Here is an 18882-nt window from a genome sequence, read left to right as displayed (position 1 = left end):
CAAACAACAAAAAGGATGATTAATTAAAACAAAAACGATTATGTTTAATGTTTTTATGTTTGAATAGGTATTATTGTAATGTTTTATATATTTTTATGAAAAAAAAACAATGAAAAATGCCTTATGCCTTCTGTAGTAATGCTTTCAGAGTTTACTCACTGCCACATTAATTCTTTATTTTTGATGTCTCCTTGGGCCAAATACAAAACCATACAAATTACAAATTCGCTTCGGAAATTAAGAGGGTGTTTGGGATTTCATCTAAAATCTCCTTTTAAACTTATTGACTTTTTGAAAAATCAATAAGTTAAAAAAAAGTGTTTGGATAAAATAACTTTTGGTTTAGCCTTTGCAAAGGAGTTTTGAAGAAGTTACAATTTATGACTTTTTGGAATGACTTATAACTTATTAGAATAAAAACGAGCAAAAGTCAATAAGTTAGCCAAACACTTTTTAACTTATTAACTTATTGACTTTTGTCACTAAAAAGCTAAACCAAACACTTTTTAAAAATCTTCTTGTCCCACATTAATAAGTCAATAAGTCCTTTTACATAAAAGTCTCTTTTAACTTCAAAATGAAATCCCAAACACCCTCTAAATGGGCTGTCATTACCGAGAAGAACAATTACAAACAACAAAACAGGGTGAAAATATTTTCAATTTTGCCTGTTTTTTCCGAACCGGTTTCCCCTAAACCAGTGTCAATTCGATCCGATTTCTATACCGCTATACGCTTGAGTATGTTCCGGTTTAAACCGGTTTGGAATCGACCCGGTTTTGACTTGTTTGACTCGATCCCATCCGATTTGGGCACTGCCACAGTGCCACTTCTACCACCAAGCCACCAACCCCTGTGTTTTCTTTATATGTGATCCACTTCTTCATTGTTTCTTTTTCCATGGAGGCTACGCTGCTCAGAATCCCCTTTTCTCCTGCCATCTCCGCTACTTCTTTGTCTAAATCTTGTAGATCGATCACTCCATTTCGTCCTCCAATGTAGAAGAACTGGAACTTACAGATATCCAATTCAGGGGTTTCGAAGAATGGCGTTCAATCCGTTCAAGCATCTGCGACTTCATTTGGGTAAGTTATCTTCACATCGTCTTCGAATTTCTCGGAATTTTATCGATTCGAACTCTTTAATTGTAATTTTGACATATAATTTTTAGGGTTCTTTCCGATCCCAGTTTGTTCACATTCCAATACTTTTCAGAGAACAATGTCACATATGTTCATTTGTTTCCTTATAGATCAAAGAATGAGACACGAGTAGACGAGAGTGAAATCTATACTCTTGATGGTATAAGAAGTTCTTTAATTCGACAAGAAGATAGCATTATATTTAGCCTTGTAGAAAGAGCTCAATTTTGCTACAATGAGGATACATATGACCCTAATGCTTTCTTCATGGATGGCTTCAAAGGTTCTTTAGTTGAGTTCATGGTCAAAGAAACCGAAAAAGTCCATGCTCAGGTAATTCAAATTCAAATCCACAATTTCACATTCTATGACAAAAATTGATGATTTCATCATAAAAGATAACGACTTTTCACCCTTTTCTTATAACAGGTTGGAAGATACAAGAGCCCTGATGAACACCCGTTTTTCCCAAAAGACTTACCTGACCCTATGTTGCCCCCATTGGAATACCCACAGGTAATGATAGTTAGAAAAATGAGTTCTTTTATTGGTTTTATTGGGTTTATATCAGTTTTTTTATTGATATAATAAATATAGGTGTTGCATCCTTGTGCTCAAGATATTAATATTAACCTCAAAATATGGGATATATACTTCAAAGATCTTCTCCCTAGACTTGTAAAGGAAGGAAATGATGGTAATTGTGGATCAGCAGCAACCTGTGACTCCACCTGCTTGCAGGTATGAATTTTAATTTTTAAAAAAATTATTTCAGAAAACGGAGGGCAAATTAGTAAAAAAACAATCTTTACTTCGTGTTAATATGCAGGCCCGCCCTGTCTAAACGAATTCACTATGGTAAATTCGTAGCGGAAGCAAAATTCCGAGCTTCACCTTCTGATTATGAAGCTGCGATTAAAGCGCAAGTGAGAATCAATCCTAATGTATTCGTTATTATTTTTGGTTTCACAAGGGTATAATGGTAATTTTCGAGATGCAGGATAAGAAAAAACTGATGGATTTATTGAGGTATCCGGCTATGGAAGAAGCAATCAAGAAACGGGTGGAAACAAAAGCCAAGACTTTTGGGCAAGTGGTGACTGTTGGGTTTGGGGAAGATGCGATTGAGCCTGTGTATAAAATAGAACCCACTTTGGTTGCGGATCTTTATGGGGATTGGATTATGCCATTGACAAAAGAAGTACAAGTTGAGTACTTGTTGAGAAGATTAGATTGAATGATTGAATGAATGTGTATGAATTGTGTTTTTTTTTTCAAAGATATATGAAACTTTTTAACACGATTTGGTAGAAATTAGTGGAGGTATTGATGATCGAAGAAATCTCAAACGAGTTTGAATCGACTTTGGATGAATGTCTTTTGGAATTTTTGAAAGTAATGGAATCTAGAAAAGGAATTGAAATATGAGAAGATTTGAATCCCGAGAATTATAATCTATCGTGTGTTTGTTTAGCGGGAAATTGGATGAAAGTGATGATAAAAATTTATATAATTTTTAAAGTTTTATTAATATTTGAATAATTTTGTTCATTACAAATTTGATTTTTGTGCTTTACTCAAAACAGCTAAAAAACGTCTGGACGATTTTGACTGTAGTGCAAAACCTCCCCTAAAAGTAAACGATTAATGTAGAAATTTCAAATTTAATTTAGCAAAAAATTGTCTGATCTTAAAGAAACGTAATGTAAAGATGAAAAAAATTTTTGTATGACCAACGTTGTGTAACCAAAGTAGCTATTTGACCAAAACTACTTTATTGCAAAAGTTGTATGGATAAAAATGTATGACCAAAGCAGATGGCTAAAGCTTGTATATAAAATTTTGGAAAATAGTTATAACCTTTTTTTTGTAATTGCAAACGATTTTTTAAACCATATTTTTTTTTCATCCTTATCAGTTTTATGTATTTCTTGAGAGTCTAAATAGCCGATATAATTCAATTTTTTGAATCAACAAGTTTATTACTTTATTGACAAGTTTATTCCTTTGTTTATTGTGCATAGGTGTTTTGTAATGAGATAATCTTGCGGATAAACCTACTTGCGGATAAACCTACGAATGTAGCAGGTTTTAACCCTAATCAGATCCAAACCTATAAGAATTATGTGAGTTTAGATCTTAGTTTTTTATTCGTTTACTTGTTTATGAGTCTATGACAATTAGCCATTTTATTATATGGGTTAGGTATGGAACTATGGATTATTATTGATCATTTCCATTTATAACTAGCTCCATTAAAGAATAAGACTCTTTGAAATTTGTTAATAATGTTTTTACGGTAAGGTTGATTCGTTCCAAATCCATTCTATTAGGAGGATTGCCTGACATTATATTTGTTGATTTAAAGCATATGATGCAAAAAATTTTAAGCGAAAATAAAAACGCGATGTAATCACTATACAAGCAACCTCGTTGCTTTGATCCACAACATAACATTTTTTTTTCTTTTTTTGAATTTTACCCACGTATTTTTCAATAGTGACAAAATAATGAACTTTAATCTAAGTATTTTATTTTGTTTCTTATACAATTAAGCTATATTCCACACATTAGTTATTTGCAGAAATTCTCCATTAACACGTAATTCTTAATTTCGATTAATATCCGATCCGTAATATCCTCTTGTTATGTGTCGGTAATGTGAAAGGAGGTTTTTGCAAAAATTATCCATTAACGCGTATTTCTTAATTTCGATTAATATACGATTCGTAATATCCTCTTGTTATCGAATGCTCCAACGATGGGTTTCGTCGGTCAACGAACGATTATGTGTCGGTAATGTGAAAGGAGATTACGGTTGACAAGGCCAAGGAAAATATAATATACGTGTTAGTTGGTAATTTCGTAAATCTTTAGCAATATTGTTTAATTAAATTTTATTGTTTAGGAAAATAATAAAACTTCTTGATGCGTAAGTTTCAATCAAAATAGGCAGTGTCCTTGATTGCTGAAGCAAATATATTATAAGTAGTTTAAATATTAAATTACGATGCGGTATTTAATTAAAATACGCAATGAATTAATTATTAATAGATGCAAATTTGAAAAGAAAAAAAGAAAGGATATTTTGTTTTCTTATAATAAAACTAGGTGTATGACCCATGAGTTCATTTAAAAAATTTATAATATTACAAATATTTGAGAAGTTGAATTTATAAAAAAAATAGAAAAATATTAAATTATTAAATTACTAATGGACTTTAATTTAGAAATTTTGAAATTAAAATAAAAGTCAATTAATGAAATTGAAGTGCCTTTATTTTTATATTTATTGCAATTAATATATTTAATAAAAATGAAACAACCACAAAATGCCATGTGGAAAAATTTTAATTGAAAATAACCACAAAATGACATGTGGTCAAATCAATGAGAATGTGATAAGTGGCAAAAAGTTCTTTATTTATTAGGGATGATACGGAAAACACGCTATATGAAATGAACAAAAATTAAACTGTGTTGTGCGTAAAATCTTACATTCTTTAAAGGGTAAATTGCACGGATGGTCCCTGTGGTTTGGGGTAACCTGCGCCTAGTCCCTGAGCAAGATTTTTAACTCGGATGATCCCTAATGTTAAAATTCGTAGCCCGCCTGGTCCCTCACTTAACATTCCGTCTAGTTGCTTCGTTAAAACACCCCACGTGCAAGGCACACAGGGGCATTTTTGTCTTTTTAATATTCTTGAGTTACCGCCATGTTGTATACGAAGAGACGATCATTTTCTCAGTACTTCATCTTTCCGTTAAGAAAACCCAGACAAAAATTTCACAGTCAAGATAAGAAAACCCTAATCGTGATATCTTTGTCTCTGAAACGCAATGATGTTGTGACGTATACGTGCAAATATGGAGGAAATTGATGTTGGACGTCGTTACTGTAAGTATTCTTTCACTCTTAATCTTCTATAACTTCGATTTTGTTGAAATCTAAGCTGAAGTGGGTTATTTCACAGGGGGCATCCGACAATCTTTTCCATTAGCTTGTACCATGGTGGAGAGTTCACCAAATTTCCTGGAAAGAAAGTACATCAAAGGAAAACAAACGTATATGGATTTACTCGACATGGATACTTTCTCAGTGCATGACATTAATGAAATGATGGAACAGTTAGGCTATGTTGATGAAGGTATACCTTTGTACTATCACTTTAAACGACCATTTTCAGATTTAGATTTCGAGTTATTTGCTTTGGGTAGTGACCAGGATGTGAGACATCTGGGTACCTTCATTTCCAAGCATAAGTTGATTGAAGTCTATATTGAGCATGGAAAAACTCAATTACATACGTACACAATGTCCCCAAATCAATCAAAAATTCAAATAAAGGAAATTATTGAACCTCCAACATGTTCTCGTAGACTTTTCTTAGATTGGTATGATACTGGGGGGAAAAATGTTGTTGGGGATGCTTCTAAAGAGGCTAATGTATTGGACCCATGAGTTCATTTAAAAAATTTATAATATTACAAATATTTGAGAAGTTGAATTTATAAAAAAAATAGAAAAATATTAAATTATTAAATTACTAATGGACTTTAATTTAGAAATTTTGAAATTAAAATAAAAGTCAATTAATGAAATTGAAATGCCTTTATTCTTATATTTATTGCAATTAATACATTTAATAAAAATGAAACAACCACAAAATGCCATGTGGAAAAAATTTAATTGAAAATAACCACAAAATGACATGTGGCCAAATCAATGAGAATGTGATAAGTGGCAAAAAGTTCTTTATTTATTAGGGATGATACGGAAAACACGCTATATGAAATGAACAAAAATTAAACTGTGTTGTGCGTAAAATCTTACATTCTTTAAAGGGTAAATTGCACGGATGGTCCCTGTGGTTTGGGGTAACCTGCGCGCCTAGTCCCTGAACAAGATTTTTAACTCGGATGATCCCTAATGTTAAAATTCGTAGCCCGCCTGGTCCCTCACTTAACATTCCGTCTAGTTGCTCCGTTAAAACACCCCACGTGCAAGGCACACAGGGGCATTTTTGTCTTTTTAATATTCTTGAGTTACCGCCATGTTGTATACGAAGAGACGATCATTTTCTCAGTACTTCATCTTTCCGTTAAGAAAACCCAGACAAAAATTTCACAGTCAAGATAAGAAAACCCTAATCGTGATATCTTCGTCTCTGAAACGCAATGGTGTTGTGGCGTATACGTGCAAATATGGAGGAAATTGATGTTGGACGTCGTTACTGTAAGTATTCTTTCACTCTTAATCTTCTATAACTTCGATTTTGTTGAAATCTAAGCTGAAGTGGGTTATTTCACAGGGGGGCATCCGACAATCTTTTCCATTAGCTTGTACCATGGTGGAGAGTTCACCAAATTTCCTGGAAAGAAAGTACATCAAAGGAAAACAAACGTATATGGATTTACTCGACATGGATACTTTCTCAGTGCATGACATTAATGAAATGATGGAACAGTTAGGCTATGTTGATGAAGGTATACCTTTGTACTATCACTTTAAACGACCTTTTTCAGATTTAAATTTCGAGTTATTTGCTTTGGTTAGTGACCAGGATGTGAGACATCTGGGTACCTTCATTTCCAAGCATAAGTTGATTGAAGTCTATATTGAGCATGGAAAAACCCAATTACATACATACACAATGTCCCCAAATCAATCAAAAATTCAAATAAAGGAAATTATTGAACCTCCAACATGTTCTCGTAGACTTTTCTTAGATTGGTATGATACTGGGGGGAAAAATGTTGTTGGGGATGCTTCTAAAGAGGCTAATGTAGTGGACCTCACTGGAAATGACAATATGGACTTAACTGTTATTGATAATGGGGATAATAACAAGGAAGAAAATCCATGTGCTGAATTTGAAATTGGGGAAAAATTTGAGCACACAAATGAAGTTGAATTTGGGGATGGTAACAAGGATGGAGAAGATCCATGGGCTGAATTTGAAAGTGGGGACAAATTTGAGGACATAAATGAAGATGAATTTGGAAGTGGGGAAAAATTTGGGGATGATAGTGGTTATGAATCCAGTGAGTCCGATGACATAGACTTTTATGTTGACAATGACAACATCTTAGATGATGTAGAAGTTGACATGAATGATTTCAATGATAACATTGATATGGATGCAGAGTGGGTTGTGATGGATATTGAGCATTTTAACACTTCCTAAGTGTACATGCAACCCTAATAACCTTGGATCTATGTTTTTCTAATTATCATGCAAAGTTGAATTCCAAGGTTATATTCCTATCTAGCATACATGGGGAACAAATTTTAACTTGCATGAAAGATAGAATAACTTACCTTGTTGTTGCTTATGATCCTTGAAACCTTGTGAGCCTAGCACCCCAAGTGTGATGCCTCAAATGCTTCACACAACACCAAATGCTTTTGGAATGACTTTAGAGAGAATACACACTTCTAAAATCGGCCTAGCCCTCTTGTTTCTTATGTGTAGCCAATTTTGGTGGAGAATGAGTTTCTTATATAGTGTTGACACATCTAGGGTTGCACCATGTAAACCCTAATGTGTCATGACTCTTCATTTCCATGACCCATGGGTTTGTAACTCCCATGGAGCATCCTATGGGTGGAACCCAACTTGATAATCCATGGAGCCTCTTAGCCCACTATATAAGATATGGAAGATTTACATAATCTACCTATATATTTAATTAGTTATCTTTTGATCACTTAATTAATTCTAAATTAATTCTTGATCAAACTAATTAAATAATATTATTAATATATTAGAACTTATAATATATTAATAAACCATAAGTGTTATTTCTCTCATTTTAGTTTATCCAATTGCATGGTGCCATGCAACCCAAATGGACCATGCCGGGTCGGGTCAAGTACATACCAGAAATAGTTATGGACTTAGACACCTTATCCAACAGTCTCCCACTTGGATAAGTCTAATAACTATAACTGCAATACTTCAGGAACCGATCGGCAATCGTAGCTCTTTCAAGGTCTCTCGGAACTGAGAAGATGATGATACGCCATTTAAGATAAGTGATCATATAATCCTCTGTTCTAGATATCAGCCGGACAAATACATGGAACAATGTCTTACTCATTGTCCAGCAGTTTGTTTCCTGATTTCCGATTTGTTTGACAAAGAACTTAATTGAACACATCAACTTAGTTTTGACCGGGCCCGGTACATAGGTCAAAACAAAATCAGCGAGGGGCCCAAATATCAGCTTCTAATCCAAGAAGGAACAGATAAACTTCGACTCATATGTTTGTTCTACCACTCATTGAATTATACACAAAAGCACGTTTTATAACATCGAGTTTCCAATGCGTTAACGTACAATCAATACATAACCAACTCATAAGTAACAAATCATATCTCTAGGTTTGAAGACTTATATGATATTACCGTCTCACGATCACTCGAGATAAATTCCATGAAGTGATTCCAGTGAGCGTGGGTTGAGTCCAATGCTCAGAACTTATGAGCACTCATGAGTGTTGTAGCCATGTCCAACAACTTAGACCTCTGCAACCAATCATGACAGTCTTGATTCATACCTACTTCCGACATATGACCGACTGTGGAGGTTCGAATAACATGATATACCAAACATAATTATTCTAGAAGTCAAAACATGCAAAAGAAATATAGTAAACGATCGACAAGAGATAGCAACACTTTACTCATAAATAAAACACCTTTTATTCATCATCTAATGTCAATTACACTTTACAAATTTCAAGGTTATCTAACTACTAAATCTAATATCATCCTTCAGCCCTATGCTCCGAGCATGCTGGAGATGCTTAACCCGAGTCAGTCCCTTCGTAAGGGGATCTGCTGGATTCTCATCTGATGATACCCTCTTTGCCACGAGGAGTCCTTCTTCTATTCGATGTCTGATGAAATGGTATTTTCTGTCGATGTGTCTGGATCTCCCGTGATCCCTTGGTTCCTTGGCTAAGGCAACTGCACTTTCACTATCACAGAAAATTTCCATTGGCTCTTTAATAGCTGGTACAACTCCAAGGTCTCCAATGAAGTTCTTCAGCCATATCGCCTCCTTTGCTGCCTCGCTAGCTGCTATATACTCTGATTCGCAAGTTGAATCAGCCACTGTCTCTTGCTTGGAACTCTTCCAAGAAATTGCTCCTCCATTTAAGTTAAAGACCCAGCCTGACTGAGAGCGGAAATTATCCCTATCAGTCTGAAAGCTAGCATCACTATACCCTACAACTCTCAAGTCTTCACTCCCACCGAGGGTAAGGACCCAGTCCTTAGTCCTCCGTACGTACTTGAGGATATTCTTTACCGCAGTCCAGTGTGCCTTGCTAGGATTCCCCTGATACCTGCTAACCATGCTCAAAGAAAAGGCTACATCAGGTCGAGTACACGTCATATCATACATGATCGATCCTACAGCCGAAGCACAAGGTATTCGACTCATTTCTGCTATCTCAGCCTCAGTACTAGGGCTTTGTGTCTTACTCAATCTGGCGTTACGCTGGATGGGTAACTCTCCTTTCTTGGAGTCCTGCATGCCGAATCTCTTCAGCACCTTATCCAAGTAGGTACTCTGACTAAGTCCAATTAGTCTTTTACTCCGGTCTCTCAAGATCCTTATCCCTAGAATATAGGCAGCTTCTCCTAGGTCCTTCATAGAGAAACACTTCCCAAGCCAGGACTTAACTTCCTGCAGAGTTGGGATGTCATTTCCTATGAGTAGTATGTCATCCACATACAATACCAAAAAGCTAACTATACTCCCACTAGGCTTGACATATACACAAGATTCATCTTCACTCCTAGAAAAGCCAAATTCCTTGACTTTCTCATCAAAGCAAAGATTCCATCTGCGAGGTGCTTGCTTTAACCCATAAATGGATTTATCAAGCTTACACACTCTATTAGGGTACTCTGTGTTGACAAAACCCTCTGGCTGACTCATGTAAACATCCTCAGCCAACTTTCCATTAAGGAAAGCGGTTTTGACATCCATTTGCCATATTTCATAGTCATGAAATGCGACTATGGCTAACAGAACCCTAATAGACTTAATCTTGGCCACTGGAGAAAAGGTCTCATCATAATCAACTCCCGGAGTTTGTGAGAAACCCTTTGCAACCAGTCGTGCCTTATAAGTGTGTACATTACCATCCATGTCGTTCTTCTTCTTGAAGATCCATTTGCACCCTACAGTCTTACGACTTGGTACATTCTCAACCAAGTTCCAAACTTGATTGTCATACATGGACTGTATCTCGCTGTCCATTGCCTCTTTCCACTTGACTGACTCAGGGCCTGCCATGGCTTCCGCGTAACTGTTAGGTTCATCCAGACCTATCAGTGTCTCATCACTGATAAGTGTATCACCTTCCGCAGTAATATGGAATCCATAGTAATGCTCAGGTGCATTCCTAACCCTTGTGGAACGCCTCAGAGGTACAGACTTGTCAATTGGCTCAACAGAAGTTTCCTCCTCAAGTTGAGTGCTAGGGTTTGAAGTTCCTTCACCACTTGACTCTTGAATTTCTTCAAGGTCAACTTGACTCCCACTGTCTCCTTGGCTTATGAACTCTCTCTCTCTCTCGAAAGAAAGCCCTCCTAGCTACAAAGACCACATTCTCACTAGGTCTATAGAAGAGGTAACCAAAGGATTTCTGTGGGTAGCCGATGAAAATACACCTCCCACTTCGAGGTTCGAGCTTATCATGAGTCTCGCGTCTCACGAAAGCCTCGCAACCCCAAATCTTAATGTGGTCTAGTTTGGGTACTTTACGAGTCCACATCTCATGAGGAGTTTTGGCAACTTTCTTTGTGGGAACTAGATTAAGGATATGGGCGGCAGTCTCTAAGGCATACCCCCAAAATGAGATTGGTAGCGAAGCTCGACTCATCATGGAACGAACCATATCCAACAAGGTTCGATTACGCCTCTCAGCTACACCATTCAACTGCGGTGTCCTGGGAGGTGTCAATTGTGAGACAATCCCACATTCCCTAAGATAGTCGAGGAACTCTGAACTAAGATACTCACCACCTCGATCGGATCGAAGCATCTTAATGTTCCTGCCCAATTGATTCTCGACTTCCTGTTTAAACTCTTTAAACCTCTCAAAAGTCTCTGACTTATGCTTGATTAAGTAGACATATCCATATCTACTGTAATCATCAGTAAAAGTCAAATAATAACGATTAGCATCCCTTGTGGCATGTTTGAAGGGCCCACACACATCCGTGTGTATAAGATCCAACAAACCTTCACCCCTCTCACAAGAACCTGTGAAGGGTGACTTTGTCATTTTTCCAAGTAAGCATGATTCGCAACTATCATCTGACTTTAGGTCAAATGACTCCAATACTCCATCCTTTTGGAGTTGGCCTATGCGTTTCTTGCTTATATGTCCAAGACGACAATGCCATGATGATGCTTTATCCAAGTTATTATCATTAACAGAATCAATACACAATACATTATTTCCTAAGTTATCAACCACAGATACAGTTTCATACACACCATCACAAGGTAATGCTTTAAAATAAAGAACATTATTAAAGAAAGCATTAATCGAACCAACTTCATTATCAAATGAAAAGGTGAAACCTTGTTTATGCAATGCATGAAAGGAAATAATATTTCTTGCCATTTCTGGCAAATAACAACATTTATTCAAATCTAAACTAAACCCACTACTTAGCGATAAAGTATAAACTCCAATCTTGGTGACAGGTAAAGCCTTCCTATTCCCCATGATTAAGTTTATTCTTCCATGCTCCACATTCTCACTTCTTCTTAGTCCCTGCAAATCAGAACATATATGAATACCACAACCGGTATCAAGGACCCAAGAGTTAGAATGGGGTGAGTTATTAGATAAGATAGTGTAAATACCTGCATGGTTGAGTTTAACTTTCTCATCCTTCACATCTTGCTGGTACTTTGGGCAGTTCCGCTTCCAATGTGACTTTTCATGGCAATAGAAGCGTTCAGCCTCTTTAGGGTCAGAAGAAGGAGTGATAAAACCTTTCTTGGTTCCACTTGAAGAAGAGCCATCAAGGGTCCTAGCCTTGGTACCCTTCGAAGAGCTCTTCCTCTTCTTCCCTCTACCTTTCCCGATTGCCAAAACCGGGGCAGAGTTTGGAGTAGGAGTGTTAACAACCGACTTACCCTTAAGACCTGTTTCTGCGGTCTTGAGGAGTCCCTGAAGTTTGCTGAGTGTGACCTCTTCCTTTTTCATGTGATATGTCATGCGGAATTGATCATAGCACGATGGTAAGGAGTGCAAAATGATATCTATTGCAAGCTCCTCAGGGAAGTTCACATTAAGCTTCAACAACCGATCCACATACCTTTGCATTTTCTGCATGTGGCTCGTGACGGATTCCCCGTCCTTCATCATGGTTGTTATGATAGAGCATATGATTTCATACCTCTCTTGTCGTGCACTTTGATGGTATCTTTCCATCAGATCTTGGTGCATTTCAAAAGGGTAGAAGTCCTCATAGGACTTTTGGAGTTCCGCTGTCATGGTGGCCAACATGACGCATGCCACTTTTGTAGCATCCCTTTCATGTGCCCGGAAGTCAGCGATCTCCTGGGGAGTTGCAGTGGTCTCATCAATCTCCTTAAGCTCCTTGTCAAGGACATATTCTTTGTCCTCGTAGCGGGTAATCATCCTGATGTTTCTGATCCATTCATTGAAGTTGGATCCATCAAAAGTGACTTTCCCACACAAGTTCATAAGGGTAAAGGAGCCATTAGGATTAGAGCCAGAAGCAACATTGTTTGAAGACATCTGAAAGAAGAGAACAAGATTAGTTTAGATATTAAGAGAGTCCTTAATAAAACACCCAAATGTAATATTAAGGCTAGGATCCAATCACAATATATTATAACTTAGAAGAGGTATGCCGTAATCCAAGCTATAACATATTTGAAAGGTAGGTGAATGACGATTCACCAATTTCCACCATGAAAAACGAAATATAAATATTAGGTTTTTAATTGGTTCTTAGAAATTCCTAGATTCTTTTGAGATTCAATGAACTTTTCAAAGGCATGTTTCAATCTCGAGTGTGCCCTCCAAGTTTTGTGACTGGGATACTGAGGATCACAAAACGAGGTGTGAAGTAACCATGCAAATCACTTGGTACACTCAATGTTTATTACTCAATCGATGTGCCGGTTAATCACACGAGCTCCACCGATCTATAATAAACTTTAAGTCACCCTTTACCTACCTTGTGAAGTCCAAGTTAGTGTGCCGGTTAACCACACGAGCTCCACTAACGACTTAAACAAAGTGTAAAGTGTAATTTCATGGATTAGCACCTTATTCACATTTTCCTAAAGTAACTAAGATTGGGAATTTAATAAAAGCATTTAGTTACTTTATAATATTCATCATACTTTTAATGGGAATTTATAAGTCCTTGTCCTACCCGTTCGGCTAACGATCCTCCACCGATCAAGGAAGCGGTGGGTGAGAGTGGACACCCATTAAGTTGCCATTTTATAGGCAACAACCTTATACCCCCCTTATAGACCGGCTTCGTGAATGAGGCGTACTAGCGGTAAGACGACTTGACGTTATACATATATATATTAGTAACTTATAATATTATAAAGTATAAGGGTTGAATTTTAACTTTTAAAATTCTAAGGGTTGGAACTAAAGTTTTAATCAAGACTTTACATGTTCCAAAACTTGAGGGCAAGTTTTGTAAACTTCCAAAACTTTTCATTTCTTATAACTTATGAATTAATTGAGTAATAAAAATGAAGACTATTCATTTTTATAACTCTTGTGTTCTTTTAATGGCTTTAATAAAAGTGAGACTTTTGGTTTTCCATAACTTGAGGACAAGTTATGGACTCCATTAAAACACATTATGATCATGAATTAAACTACCATGAAGGTTACAAACAATTCCTATGATCATCTAATCTTCATAAGTTCAAGAACATGAATATGAACACTTTCAAGAATCAAAAAAAAATTACACTTAAAAAAACTTGTAATTTTAATAATTGCCATTGTAAATGGATTAGCATAAACATTACACCTTCTAAAACAAGCTTTAAAACATCAAAACAGTTTAGGGTAATGTTTCTAGTCCATTTCCAGCAACAAATGTGCAAACTTTCATACGAGCAGAAAACAGAAAAACGATTTTTTTTTTCAAGCTGTTTGCACACACAAAAAAAAAACAACAAACAAACCTAGGCTCTGATACCACTGATGGATATTGAGCATTCTAACACTTCCTAAGTGTACATGCAACCCTAATAACCTTGGATCTATGTTTGTCTAATTATCATGCAAAGTTGAATTCCAAGGTTATATTCCTATCTAGCATACATGGGGAACAAATTTTAACTTGCATGAAAGATAGAATAACTTACCTTGTTGTTGCTTATGATCCTTGAAACCTTGTGAGCCTAGCACCCCAAGTGTGATGCCTCAAATGCTTCACACAACACCAAATGCTTTTGGAATGACTTTAGAGAGAATACACACTTCTAAAATCGGCCTAGCCCTCTTGTTTCTTATGTGTAGCCAATTTTGGTGGAGAATGGGTTTCTTATATAGTGTTGACACATCTAGGGTTGCACCATGTAAACCCTAATGTGTCATGACTCTTCATTTCCATGACCCATGGGTTTGTAACTCCCATGGAGCATCCTATGGGTGGAACCCAACTTGATAATCCATGGAGCCTCTTAGCCCACTATATAAGATATGGAAGATTTACATAATCTACCCATATATTTAATTAGTTATCTTTTGATCACTTAATTAATTCTAAATTAATTCTTGATCAAACTAATTAAATAATATTATTAATATATTAGAACTTATAATATATTAATAAACCATAAGTGTTATTTCTCTCATTTTAGTTTATCCAATTGCATGGTGCCATGCAACCCAAATGGACCATGCCGGGTCGGGTCAAGTACATACCAGAAATAGTTATGGACTTAGACACCTTATCCAACAGGTTGGAGGTAAGAATGGCAATGTGGTACAAGAAGAGAATGAAGTTGGGGAGCTTAATGAAGTACTAAATAACGAGGTTCTTTTGTTAGGCTCATCTTCGGATGAAGGACCAGTTGCTCAACGAAAGAAGACCATCAAAGCTATCCAAAGAGCTCACGAGAATGATGAAGCAAATGTTGCCGAACCATTTTATATCCTTCAAACCTTTAATACAACCCAAGAGTTTAAAGAAAGAGTTAAACTCCATGCTATTGAGACAAGAATGGAACTTGATTTTGAAAAAAATGACAAGAATAGGGTAAGAGTTGTGTGTAGGGGGACAATACCAAAACTGGGAAACTTAGACAATAGTGGGGAAGGTGAACAAGAAGTCAACAATGAAGATGAAGAAAAGTGCCCGTGGAGCCTCTATGGTAGTAAATGGAAACATGACATAAACCGGATGGTCAAATCTTAAAACAAAGAACATCGTTGTCTCCAAACGCGGAATGTTAAAGCTTGTACTTATAAGTTTCTCGCCAAACAAATTGCAACTCAGGTGGAATCTAACCCAACTATTCCAATTCGTGCTTTACAAGAACAACTACAACGTGATTACCAAGTGGGACTTTCCAAGATGAAGGTGTTTAGGGCTAGAACTGAAGCTCTCAATCAGGTGCGAGGGGATTATGTTGGTCAGTATGCTTTATTGAGAGATTATGTTCTAGAACTTCAAAAACATAACCTAGATACGACTGTGAAGATTGATGTAGAGAGTGAACCAAATCCAAATGCAGAAACTAGAACTTTCAAGCGCATATACATATGTCTTGGTCCTTTAAAATAGGGATTTTCTGCTGGAAGAAGAGACTTTCTTGGTCTCAATGGTGCTTTTATGAAGGGTCCATACCCAGGACAAATACTTTCAGCTGTGGTAATTATAGTATCTAGTTTTAGCAATGTATTTTGCCTTTGACAAACAATGTAATCTTTTGATTGCTTTTGGCATTGCTTTTATTTTGGTCACCTGTTTTGCTCATTTTTTGACAAACAATGTAATCTTTTGGTTGCTTTTAACATTGTAGTTTTAGCAATGTCCAGTATACTTCACAAATTGTAAAATACAATCAAGTTCAACAAAATATCATTTTCATTGATAAAAGGATACCCTTGATATAAATAAGATTCATTACAATGCATTGTAAACAACTGCAACTACATCAATTGATCTTAAACCTAACACTACAACTTGTAAACAATTATCCCAAAAAACAAAAACCAACTGATTATTAACAATGTCTTCAGATTCCGATTTTGGACCTCAAGTTCTTGAATTCAGATTCAAGCCCCTCATTTTTTTTATTTCCCCCTCATGACCATGCTTTTCATCATCTACACACTTAATAAAGCCAGACCTTGGTCCCTGTACTGTCAATGGCTTCGATTAGCACATACACATACTAGGGTTAAAATAGAAAATCCCCCAAAACAATTACAGCATCATACCTCTAACGGGCAAGCATAAAATGCCCTACCTGGGTTTCTTTTCGTAGTTGAAGTCCGTATAACGCCTATCGCACCACAATTGCATTTCACCATTTTTAATCGGCTGTGAGAAGAAAGGTGGGAGGAGAAGACTGCGATTGAGAAAGAAATGAGGGAGGAAGACGAATAAACCATGTTTAAAGACTGGGTGATATGAAAAGACAAAAATACCCCCATCCGTGTAATTTACCCTTCTTTAAAATAAAATTTTCCTTGAACAATATAAAATATGTGCATTTAAATCACATTCACGTAAATATCAAACGCTATCCGAACATAATATCGACAATTGTTTACACATTTGAGATTTTAGTAAGTAATTTTAGGTTTTAATAAGATAAGTCCTGTTTAAGCACGACATCAAATAATAGACGATTTATCTATAGAGTAATAATGCAAAATGAAAACAAATACACAATCAATTTACATGGTTCATATGACCAGAATGATCAGTTATGTCTACAACGAACACTTGAGAGAGAATTCAATTACTTTATGGTGAATGGTTTTTTAATACATGAGGTTACACGAATTCAAAGGATATAAATACTATTTGGGTAACTTAAAACTGCCACTAAGGTCAAACTAAAAAAACTATGACAAAATTAGCTAATGATGAGAATTGAAGGCGAAATTGATACAAGAATTAACCCACCACTTAACAATCTCCTACTTGGAGGCTGAACAATCTGTCTCTCTCTCTCTCGTGCCTTCTCTTCAAATACGTGGAAGTCCAGTTAAAGCCGTGAAAAACTTCAACTTATTTGTGGCCATCACCTTGTTAACATGTATGTCAGATTCTTTATATTAAAGACTTTCTTCGAATTCAAGGTCCAGTTATTAGATAAAAGTGATACCTCATCTAAATGTGTTTCGTCCTACTGTGAAACACTGGATTCTTTTCCAAATGGATTGCACTCTGGTTGTCAGAATGTTGTACACAATATTCCTATTACACCCCTAATTATAATAGGAAGTTCTTCAACCATCTAAGCTCCTTACTTGCTTCTACAATCACTAGCTATTTTGTTTTTGTCGTTGAAAGAGCATTACTCTTCTATAACCTATGCATCCAACTAATTTATGTACCCATGATTGTGAACACATCACCTCTTTTGCTGATGAACTTCCTCTGTCTCTTTGAGTTTTCGGGTGGATAAAAAGAAACAAAAATCTGGTTGGAAATGATGAAGGTGTAAGGAAATGAATATGAAGGTGGGGAAGAAGGGTATTGGCTGATGAACTGCCTTCTCTTTTTTGTACGTCAAAATCAAGAGAGAATCAAGACCCAAATTGATCACATCCCATAGTTTTAGGAATGTACATCCCTTCCAAAATTCGAAAAAAATATTTATGGATGACTATATATATATATATATATATATGTGTGTGTGTGTGTGTATGTGTGTGTGTGTGAGAGAGTGTCTGTGAGTTAATTGGGGTGGTAATTGTGTCGTGTTCGGGGTGGAAGGTAAAAAACACAACCTCGACATGGCCTGTATAATTAAATGTGTCATATAGTTTAACGCTAACACATATCTTCCAAAGACACAAAGTGTCTAACCCGTTTAAGTATACATGTTTGTGGGTCATAATCATGTTCACAGATCATAAAACATGTTTGTAGCTCATAATCAGGTTGGTGGGTCACCATCATGTAAGAACATTTATACCTCTCTTTCATTCATTTTTTTTAAATATTTGCATACTAGTTATAAAGTTATTGTGTGTATTTTTAATCAATAAAGCTTATATCCATAAGAAAAGTTATTAGTGTAAGATCTTATATTAAATAATAGTCGATTATGGCGAGTATGGAGTAGTAGAATGTGGAAAGGATTAGGAATTATGGGACTGCATATTCAAAACATGATATATTATGAGACTAAGATGAGGTTTGTTTTTTCAGAGGCAAAATATCTGAGTTTGGGGACCACATCTACAGACCTCTACAGTAGAAAAGATAAAACAAACGTCTGTAGTCTTTGATCAATATTTTCTATAATAAAATTCTCTTTACTTTTATGACTTTATTATAAGCAGTTAAAAAATATAGACCAAATTTTGTATATTATTGTATAACACTTTCATCTTTCATAACCACTTTTTTATTTTATTCCTTTATTGTGATATTATATTATGATAAATTTGTTTGCCAAAATTATTTTGTATTTCAATGACTATAGGATAATTATGTCATTTTTT

General features: G+C 35.8%; 1 pseudogene across 1 annotated transcript; it reads left to right on the top strand.

The window, feature by feature from the left end:
• Window positions 1-835: 835 nt before the first annotated feature.
• LOC145127868 (chorismate mutase 1, chloroplastic-like) lies at window positions 836-2567 on the top strand (annotated as a pseudogene). The gene is made up of 6 exons (XR_013716497.1): window positions 836-1085; window positions 1253-1475; window positions 1572-1658; window positions 1740-1879; window positions 1972-2068; window positions 2143-2567. The product of XR_013716497.1 is annotated as a chorismate mutase 1, chloroplastic-like (transcript).
• Window positions 2568-18882: the final 16315 nt, after the last annotated feature.

This window comes from Lactuca virosa, chromosome 7, assembly GCF_052849685.1.
Source record: "Lactuca virosa cultivar CGN04683 chromosome 7, Lactuca_virosa_CGN04683_v6, whole genome shotgun sequence".
Taxonomy (NCBI): domain Eukaryota; kingdom Viridiplantae; phylum Streptophyta; class Magnoliopsida; order Asterales; family Asteraceae; genus Lactuca; species Lactuca virosa.
Note: the sequence above shows the minus strand (reverse complement) of the source record. Positions and strands in the feature narration are given on the sequence as shown.